We start from the raw sequence: 11,324 nt of genomic DNA, 5'->3' as shown, positions 1-11,324 counted from the left end.
ACCCTGCCCTAGTTGAGATGAAAACTCTTGTTCATTACATTTTACTTCATAATTGCAACCGCATGTGTTGTATTCATTATTGCAAAACTTGTTCTGTAGTTCGTTTGTTATCGTGATCAAAACCATTGATCTGAAGCTCAATGCTGATGCTGTCATGTAAATAGTTTTCTAATCAGCAATAAATATAACAATTTCTGATCAACCCATATCAATTGCATGCTTAAAATAACATACCGGTTAAAGCCCCGCCCATTTCAAGACAACCCAACCCACTTCCGGGTTAAATCCCGCCCACTTCCGGGTTAGGCCCCACCCAGTCCGAGTACAGATACAGATACAGATAATTCATATGGTTAACAGATACAGATACAGATACAGATAATGCTGTACTCGCTCATCCCTAGTATTTATTCTGACACTCGACCGTCCTCTTCTGCAACACCATGAAAAGACCAATTAAATGATCTGTTTACACATATTTACAATAAATATTTGACCATGCAAATCGACAAAGTTCACTTGATTAAAATATTTTATTAGGCACAGAACAGGTGTTCAAGCAATATATTTCAAGAAAAATTATGTTTGGCGAGTAATAATACAGAATTCATAACCCAACGTGCGCTGATTTATGAAAGATATGAGGTGCAAATCATTCATTAACACGCCAGCATTTGATCTTTGACTGAACATTGATTGAGCATTTTCTGGAAATACAAAAGCACTGATTTCTTTTTAGGCAAACAGAAAGGGATCACATTCCTAGTGTTTTTTCCCACACAATTCTGGCATTCCATCCCATTAGTGTTGTCACACCGATAAAGAGGCACTTGGTCGTGAATCATTAGGAGATCTTTTGCCATGTCCTTCCTCCAGGCGTCCTTCTGCCAGATCTTTTCAAAGGCAAAAACATTCATTGCATCTTTCCGGATATTTTTCCAGTTTGAAAGGCCATCCAAAATATGGTCAGGGCTCCGAATGCATTTCGTCACACAAGGTGAGTTGTACGAATAGAAAACTATACAGCTATTCTGATCGGCCTTCGCTAGAAGTGTATCCATGGGAGAATCACCTAGAGGATAAAGCAGAATATGCTCTGCATGTTCCTTTGGTTTTTGCACTGGCCGTGCAGCAATGACATTTTTTGAATTTGTACAGAGTACACATTTCTGTCCATTAGTGAGAACGGTTCTCACATGGTTTGCCTCTTCCTGGCTGAACACAGTCGTGATATCAGATTGTGCATCTGTACATTGAGATTGTGGGACAGAAATCGCTATTGCATATTGAACATCAGGCTTGGCTGGACACTGGAAAACATGAAGTAGCAAGAAGATTATCACTGTTTTCAAGAAACATTGGTCAGACTTTACAATAGTGAGGTTCAATTAATGCATCAACTAACATTAACAACAAGCAATACATTTCTTACAGTGTTTAAAAAAAATTGTTCATGTTAGTTCATTGTTTAAATAATATTAACAGACAGTTTTTGATTTTAATAATGTATCAGTAAATGTTTAAAATAATTAAGCAGTGTTATTTTAGTTTCACTGAGATATTATTAGCTTTGATTACTAGTTTGGATTAATTTTTACTTTTATATTTTCCGTTTTCATTTTAATTTTAGTTTAAGTTTGTTGTTTTTGTAATTTTTATTAGTTTTTTTTGTCTATATAGTTTGTTTCTTTAAATATTTTGTTTGATTTCAATAACAAAGTGTTGTTGTTTTAGTTAACTATAATAACTATAATAATCTTATTACTAAGATTAATAAAATGCGCTTCAAGTATTTTATGTGTTAGTTCATGTTAACTAAAGTATTTTAACTCATGTTAACAAATGGAACCTTATTGCTACCAAAATATTTGACTTATTCCTCATGCCTTTTTATATTCATCTCAACAGTTTGCACATGCGTTTTATTTTAATTTGAAAATAAATATTTTAAAACAAAAAATTTGAAAATAACATTTGAGTATAAACTGTACAAATACACTTACTTGTCATCAAAATACTGAATCATTTTAGCAAGGGCAGCAGTGTTCACGTCACCCTGAATGCTTTGAACGCACAGATGAAGCATGCAGAGGACGATGAGACCCTTCAATGGTCCCTAAAACCATAAAGACATCACTCACTTCAGCACAAGAACTCATGCATCTAAAAAATTGAATGAGTTTAAAAACAGAAAATGAATTTACTCATTGAATAGAAACTTACCATTGTGACTGTTGAGGAAGAAGATGCTTGTATTTTCAGATCTGAAGTGCTGTTGTTTCTCTTCTGATAGTGCTGATGGTTAGGAGGAAATGAAGCATTTATAAAACTTGACTGCACGTTTATAATTTACAAATTCGATAAGTCTTTAACTACAGTGGGTGGAATTTTGTGCTTCTTACTTTTGATTAATATAAAAGATAACCTGGCCCAGAACTATGAACATTTGACATCTTAATTGATTTTGGAAGACCAGCAGAATTAATGAAAACAGGACAAAATGGGTTAATCAAAGCTGACAATATTTCTTTTTTTAATACTGGAAAAGAAAGACAGAAAGAAAGAAAATGTGAGAATTTTATAGCTCTAGTGAAAAATAGAATTTCTTTATTTTTATAAATTCTATATGATAATATACAGGCAAGTGGTGTATTACGGAGACTTGGCAATTAATTGGTCAAATCCATTATTTTTGTCATGCATACCATCACTACATTAACACTGCAAACATTTGGTTAACTGTTGAGAGACATATAGTTCCTGAATATTTTCACACTAGACCAGGGTGAGACTAACCACATTAACTTGATTAACATGTACTAATAGCTCTTTATTTACCTTCAGTTTCACTTAACTTTTTTTTTAACCCTTGTGTGATATATGCAGCGTCAAGGTTAATTTACACTGATTGAGGCTGTTATCGCTTCTTTGTCAACAGACAAGTTTCAGTGTGGGAACAGACATCTCACTGGAATCTTGTCACATTGCAACTGGTTTGGACACATCGTCACATACTTTGTAAAAGGCAAACATTACAGATGAAGGTGCTTTTCTTACAAATAAATAACCCTCGAGCAGGACGATCATGGGTAAAAATGGGTTTCAAAAGGGGTTTGATGCAAATGGTGATATGGTTTATTTTATTTATTAATATGCATAAGAATACAATTACCCTGCCTCATTGTTTAATGTTTTTAGTTAATATATTAAGCCTAATGGTGTAATATTTTGTTTATTTCCTAGAAAAGCCTCATGGGCATTATGTAACTGCTGCATGTTGTAAAGGAAATTATGTAATTGTCCTATTGCAAGTATGCCTGTCACGAGTATTATATAGTGTATATCACTCTACTAGCGATAGCTACTTTACGGACCTCACTCAGTTATCATAGTCTTGCCTTGCCTTGTGTGTTTTCTAGTGGTTTGATTCTTGCCCGTGTTTCCTGGATTTACCCTTTGCCTTGCCATTCAGACTGTGTTTGCGCCTCGTTTGGATTATTGCTCGTGTACCTCGATTATCTCTCTGCTTTGCCCTGTTGGATATTGTTCCCTGATCGTAGACCCACGCATGCCTTCGGAATACTCGTGTCTTGTCCTCAACATATCTGTTAACTGATGGTTGACCCTGCCTGTGTTTTGACCACGTTACTATATAATAAAAGCTTGCACGTGTCTTGTCTGTCCTGTTACAATGCCTTTTATTGTTATGTAATACCTTTTTATAAAGAATTGTTGTCGTATTTGTTTTATTAAGAAAATGGTTTATTATGGTTTATTACAGTTTTTCTCGATTGTTTAAACACATTTATTGAAATGGGTTTTTTTTTTAACTCTGAACACAAATCCACAACTTCTAACTCAATTCCTCAAACTTCCTATATTCAGGACAAAATGAAGCTCTTCACTCAAAACAACTAGCTGAAAAAAAGTTCTTTGCTCTCAGACATGACAGACAAATGAGATAAATTCAAAACAGTACTACAAAAAAACATGAGTAATACAACAAAAGGCACAACGAATGTATGCATTTGCACATGCTTTATTCCTTAATTTAATGTACTGTAGAGTACAGTACAATACAGTGAACAACATCAAAAAGAACACGATAAAAAAGTTTGTCAAGACAAACTTTAAGTTGGCTTGAGAAAGATGGATCAGAAAGTTTAAAACAGTTTGAAAAGGTAAAAAAGTTAAAGAAGTTTAAAAAGCTTAAAGTTAGATTCTTTTCAGTCTGAAAAAGTTTGAAGTTTAACCTAGTTTTAAAAGCGTAAAGTTTGAAAGATAGATAGATAGACAGACAGACAGATACTGACTAGCATGTTGCAAGCATGACTAGCAGGTCATTAGCATATTTTTAGCATGATTAGCATATTGTTAGCATGATTAGCATGTGACTAGAATGTCACTAGCATGTTTCTAGCATGGTTTGCAAGTGACTAGCATGTTGCTAGCATGTTTAGCAAAGTGACTAGCATGTTGCTAACATGATAATAACTGTAACAGCATACATACACAAACCTACTAAAGTACCGTAGCCTATCCAGATACAATATTTTAAACTAACCATTCGGAGACGTCCTGCTGTAGCCGCTGAGTTGCAACTTCTTCATCCGGTGCTCTATCTGGATCAGATTCTGATTCAGAAATGGCACGTCCTAAGGAAAGCTCATTGTGGGACTGGCTTGTAGGGGCTTAAATTTTGCACCAAGGCTGGATTTCGGGAAAGAGACTTCAGATATAGTACTAGGGACCACTTAGGCCTATATAAAAGCATCCAATTAGCAGCATGTCATGTGACCTTTAAGAATAGAATTAGAACGGAGGGTACTAGAGTTAGAGGATCAAATAAAGATGGAGGAGATGTTTTCAGCCGTTTCTTGAAGATGGCTAAGGACTCGGCTTGGACTGAGTTGGGCGGGTCATTCCACCAAGAGGGAACATTTAATTTAAAAGTCAGTGAAAGTGATTTTGTGCCTCTTTGGGAATGGCACAATAAAGTGACATTCACTTGCAGAATGTAAGCTTCTAGAGGCAGATAAGTGTGAAGTCATGAATTTAGGTAAAGGGGTGCAGTGGTGGTTTTGTAGGCAAACATCAATGCCTTGAGCAGCTATTGGTAGTCAGTGCACATTGATAAACAGAGGCGTGACATTCTTCATTCTTTCTCACATTCTTTTTGGCTCATTAAAAAGTAATATGCTTCCACATTCTGGATTGATTGTAAAGGTTTGATAGAACTGCCTAGAAGACCTGACATAATACATAGATACAAAAAAATAAAAATAATAATGAGAATAATAAATGAAAATAGACTATGGGGTCCTAAAAATCTGGTTCTGAAACTACAGCCTCAGGTATTGCATGAATACCCTACTCACAACAACAGCCTTATAGAACATGCAGATTCATTCTTTGCCAGCAGGAGGCGCTTTCTGAACTGTTTCCGAGGTAACGGCAGAACACAAAGAAGCTGGACTTTGACATGTGCAGCGCTCATACTGTCACGGAACGGCCAGGCTCTCCTCCCAGTCAATCGCCACGATCCACATCACCTGACTACTAATCATACGCACCTGCACCTCATCACCGCCGTCATCAAGACCCATATAAAAGCACTCACCACAGTCTGCTCACTTGTCGAGACGCTCATGACAGAGGAAAAGCAAACGAGCAGTGCGAGCAGAAAAACATCGACTGATCGTGTTTGCAGGGAAGAGAAGCATGCTTATCAACTGGAGGTTGGAAAAGCGGAAAAATAATAAGAATGGGAAAGTCAAATGAAAAGAAGAAAGCGGTGGCGGGTAAGCACAGCTGTGTTGTGAATGGACCAGAATGGGGAGATGGTGATATAGTGGAAAGCGATGGTAGTATGAAAACAAGTCAAGGAAGCGGAAGAATGAGGGAGAAAAGAGAAAATCATTTTGAAGAGATTAGAGCAAAGAAAACCAGACGTAATCGAAGCTGTGAAAGAGGAGTGGAGGAGAATGATCAAGATTTGAAATTTAAAATGATATTGAGATTTGGTGAAGGGAAGGGAATATCATTAATGAGTCCTGTGAAGTTGACAACAATTTTGCGAAATCAGATTGGAGATATACATATGGCAAAAGTTTTGAGAGATGGAAATCTACTGATTGTTTGTAGAAATGAAGAGCAGAGGGACAGGGCTGGAAGAATTAAGGAAATAGGACAATTTAAGGCGGGCGTACACGGTGCGATTTTTGCTGTTTTTACGAGCTCGCAGATAATTTTTTTCACTCGGGAGAAATGATATCTCATTCCCCTCACCAGCTGCTGCCTATTCACGTTACTATAAAGACTCAACGCACTCTTCTCTCCTTGTCAGATCGTTGACTCGGCAGCAAAAACTTTGTTGAAGAAGTTGGATGTGTTACAGTCTCAAGCTTTGAGACTTTGTTGTGGTGCTTTTAAAACGACTCCTGTCTCTGCTCTTCAGGTAGAAATGGGTGGAATGCCATTACAAATCAGACGAAAGCAGTTAATGATGAGCTACTGGGTAAATCTTCAGGGGCATTCAGAAGACTGTCATCCAACAGTAAAGGTACTCTTTCCATGTTAGGAAAAGGAAAGATCTAAACGGAAATGTTTTGCATGGAATAGTGACAAAGAAGTTAGAGAAATGATTTTAAGTCAGAAAACATATATTCCAACAGTACCATTATCAATAACTCCACCTTGGTTGTTTCCTCCAGTACTCATAGATTTTGATATGCTAGAGGTAATGAAAGAATCTGGAAACATTGTGGCTGTTGTTGAAGATAGACTACAAACTGTATATCAAGCATTCGTCCCAGTATATACGGATGGATCTAAAGATCCTAATACAGGTAGAACAGGTTTTGCTTTTAGTATTCCATCCTTTAACATTTCTGTTAATAGGAGAACATCAGATCATTTATCAGTATATACAGTAGAGATGATGGCAATAGCAACGGCACTACAGTGGATCGAAGAAACTCAAATCAAAAAGGTTATACTTTGTACAGATTCATGTTCGGCATTGGAGTCATTGAAGTCATTCACATCTCACAGTAGACAGGATATAGTAAATGAGATATATGAACATCTGTATAGATTTAAGAATATGAACATTATGATAATATTTATGTGGATACCGGCTCATAGAGGGATAAAACATAATGAAAAGGTTGATAGTTTAGCAAAACAGGCTTTGGAAATTGAGGAGGTCATAAATATCTCACTTAGTAAAGATGAAGCAAAAGCAGTAATTAAAGTATATACTAAGAAAGAATGGCAACATAGTTGGGATACAATAAATACAGGACGTCATCTTTATGAAATACAAAGAGAAGTAGGAGTAGGGAGGATAACTGAAAGAAGTACCAAAGAGGAAAATATTATAACAAGATTAAGGGTTGGACATACTATGCTGAATAAAACATTAAACATAATAAATAAACATCCAACAGGATTATGTGAGTATTGTGGACTAGAGGAATCAGTAGAACATGTTATTTATGTTTGTCAAAAGTATAATAATGAGCGAGAAATCATGGAAAATGAACTTAGAAAGAAGGGAATTGTTGATTTAAAGCTTAAAAATATAATAACTTATGGTATAGAGAGTTTATTTCTTTATCTAAAAAGAACAGAGCTGATTAAGAGAATTTAGTTTTTTTTTTTTTACATTCTGGTTCACACTCCAATACAGTAGGTGGCGATAATGCACCTTAACGTTGGTGCTACCCGCCAGAAAATCGAAGAAGAAGAAGAAGAATACTCACTTGTCCGATCTCGTTGCTACAACGTGGACTATGTTGAGTATCACCTCCATTACCTTAACTGAATACACTTACCTCCTGTTCTCCTCCTCGTTGTCTCCTGTCTGTCCAGATTGTCCTCCTCTGTTCTCTCAGTCCCTTATAACCCGGATAATCCAGGCTACGAGTAAAAGAGTTAAAAGATTTGGAAATTAAGAAAAAGAGAATAAGAGAGAAAAAACGAGTGTTTTAGGAAAGAAAGTGTTTCGTCCAATCATTGATCGTGCTGCATTGATTGACACTCCAACGAGCCAATGGTAGCAGCGCACTGAGACTGTGCGGGTGACACTGCCGCTTTTCAAAAGTGGAGAGAGCGCGAGTCAGATGAAGCAGATGTGCACTGAGTGATTTCCAGATACTCTGTATCAAAGGATAGATATTGAGGAAAAGAAACTTGAATGCAATTAAGAGATTACATTTATGAGTGAAAGTGATAACTTTGAAGAGCTGACGAGAAAGTGAGAAGACGACGAGACAGAGAATTGAGAATAAAAGCCGATGTAGATGCACGGAGCACCAAAAGCACCGCAAATTATCTTCGTATTGAATGAGATATGACATTTTGCCTTGGTGAGTTGTTTTTTCATATATTGACTTGGTGAGTTGTTTTTTCATATATTGACATGACATTTCACAAGAAAACTTGCAGACTTAGTCGAAAAATCAGTAATGTGATGTTAGCGTTCGTATAGGCCGATTATGCGTAGTGTGTGAGCTAGTGCTAATTTGCACGTTGGGTTAAAGCTAACCGCATGTGAAGATGCAAACGAGTCGATGATGAGTGACAATGTCGTGTATAAGTGTCAAGATATTGAGTCAATATGTTGTTGAAATCTGTATATATGATGTTTGTTTACGAACATGTTTGAATGGAAGATTAATTATTGTTTTGCCTTGTGTTTTTGCAAGGCTGGGTTTTTTTGTTTCTTCTTTTCTTCTTGTATGTGTTCTTCTGAGAAATTGTGATCACCATCCTGGACACGTGAGACGCATATGAGTGTATGTAAAAGGCGAGCCACCCACGGAGACAATTTGACCATTGCACTTTGATCTTGAGTTCATCAAAACTGGTATGAGAAATCTTTTTCCTTTTGTTTTTGGACAAAAAGGACTGAAACTTCGTTTTTTCCATATTTTTTCCTCGAGTTTTGAACAAGAGAGACATTGATTCTAAGGAGTCAACAAATCTTTTGATCTGAGTCATTTGAATCTGAACTGATATTAACTGAATCAATTCAGTGAATCTCGAATATTTGATTCATTTTGCTGAAAAGACATTTTGAAGGAAAAGAGTGATTTGAGTTCTGAATTTGTGATATATTGTCTTGAGAACATTGTTTACTTTTTCTTTAAATTTTATTTGGGTTACAAAAACTGAGTCTGTTGAGTTTTCAAGAAGTTTTATTTTATTATTTCATTTTTGTACAAAGTATTTGACAATTGTTTTCAATTGAACTGATTTGTCCGAGTCTTGAGTACAACATCCTGAAATTTAAAAAAATACATTGTATGTTATCGAATGAGTATTGAAATTTACATGCTTAAGACAAATTGCTACTGAGAAATTCAATGAACGCAAGATATTAACCAGTAAAAAAATGTTCTGAGTTTTCACCTACCTGCTGTGTTGCCTCCCTCTCTCCAGTAGTCGTTCCTTATCTTCTGATCAGTTGGCCCATATCGAACAATATTGAACCTTATACAAGTGTGACATATCAGACCTGATACGCGCTACACCCTCTCTCCTGTGAATCAAAGAACACCAGTTAACCCCTCACTACTGGACCCATCAATCGGTGTAGCGTATATACATTTATATATTTCATTTAAAGAAATTGTTTAATTTAGCTCAAAGGGAATCATTTATGATTTTATATATAATTTTTACAGATTCGCTGTTTCACCGCACGGGCCGTATAACAGACTCTGCACTGGATATTAAAATCCAAAATATAGTGAAAACACTATGAAATAGCACAGTAACAAGATCAACAGATTAAGACATTAACTTATGAGCACTGTTGGAGCTATTTAGTGCTGTGTTTAGATTTCATTATGATAAATGTATTCATTATTTTTGATTTAGAAATGACTAAATTTTTGTTAGTGTTTTGTAAGTTTATTATTTGTTTTGTTTGTTTCATGCACGCTAGGGGGCACTATAGGTTATTTAGGTAAGCGCACGGCAGGGACTAGCATGCACCAGGTTAGGCATATGGTTTTTTACCGGAGCGGGAGAGGCACAGGAAATTTGCTTTGTTCTGTGTTTGCTCGACTTCAGTCTAAAAATAAACCACGTTTGCTGAATTTTAATACTTGTTTGGACCTGATGTTTTTCCCACCCGCGTACACCAAAACCCACGGTGCATCAGTGGCCTTTTGATTTAGTTTGATTTGAACTTCGACTTGAGAGTTTTTGTTACTTCGTTGACAAACGGCCACTACAATCAAGTAAAAAAACGGCCTTTGAACTCTTCAATACTGGACTTATTGGATCGCTTGGATGTGGATTTATGGACAAAGGACATTAAGCATATCTTCGCTCAGCCGAGGGGGCGACAGGATGCATTCTGTTCAAACTTCTCAAAAGAAACCGGTAAGTCAGTGATATAACTGTTCAGAGCCGTAATGGAAAACGGCCAAACGAGTGGAGTTTGACAGTATTTCACAAGGAAACGATTGAATGTCACACACGTCTACCTTTACGCATGGCTAATTGCTTTCATTCATGCATAAAAGGTCCCACAGTGTGTGTTTGTTAATGAAGAGGATCTGATGATCAATAATCATCGTGTGTTTTGCAAACCTGCTCTCTTGTGCGTCAATGAACTGTGTGATTTGTTTGCAAACATAAAAGGAAAATAAATAAAAGAAACGGAAATGTCCGACGTTGGTGCAAACGATACTGAAAAGTCAAAAAGAGCTGTTAAAATGTCTGCTAAAGGTATGTGTGGCATACGTGTTGGTTCGGAATGGGCATATAATGAAAGTTTACACCAGGGAGAGAGTATTGCCTGACCCCCAACAGGCACACTTAAACTCTACTCCTCTAAGATACCCGACTACGCCACCCCGGGAGGCAAATTTACCGGGGAAAATCGCCTGATAAGATTAACTTTAAAGCACACAGGTTCGGTTGCAGCTGAGATAAGACCCGAGACAGAGATGAAGTACAAAATTACAGTTTTTATTTAGACACCATAAATAATTGTATTAAATATACGAATCAAGATACACACAAACACACAATTCAGCCTCCACTCCAGAGCTGGGGACTACTCGCTCATTCTCTGAAAATGACACGGCAAACACTCGTGCACTCACACTTCAGACCACAAATGTGGAACACTGCAATCGGAAGAGACCACCACCAAGCAGAGAGAGAGACTCGTCCACACCGACACGAATCCTAATCACCCCCAACAACTGGAGAGGAAGCAGAATTACACATTAAATATACAATCAACCACACTCACACATTCTTATAAAACCAAGTACTTAATGAGTTAAGAGCAATTACAC

The 11,324-nt window shown here is 36.7% G+C and overlaps 1 pseudogene across 1 annotated transcript; it reads right to left on the bottom strand.

Moving 5' to 3' along the window:
* Nucleotides 1-536: 536 nt before the first annotated feature.
* LOC311085095 lies at nucleotides 537-2,292 on the bottom strand (annotated as a pseudogene). The gene is made up of 3 exons (XR_014609592.1): nucleotides 2,224-2,292; nucleotides 1,998-2,116; nucleotides 537-1,310 (listed from the first exon to the last, which is right to left on the bottom strand). The product of XR_014609592.1 is annotated as an uncharacterized misc_RNA (transcript).
* Between the last annotated feature and the right edge of the window lie 9,032 nt (nucleotides 2,293-11,324).

The sequence above is a fragment of the Abramis brama genome, assembly GCF_963993115.1.
Source record: "Abramis brama genome assembly, chromosome: 6".
Classification (NCBI taxonomy): Eukaryota; Metazoa; Chordata; class Actinopteri; order Cypriniformes; family Leuciscidae; genus Abramis; species Abramis brama.
Note: the sequence above shows the minus strand (reverse complement) of the source record. Positions and strands in the feature narration are given on the sequence as shown.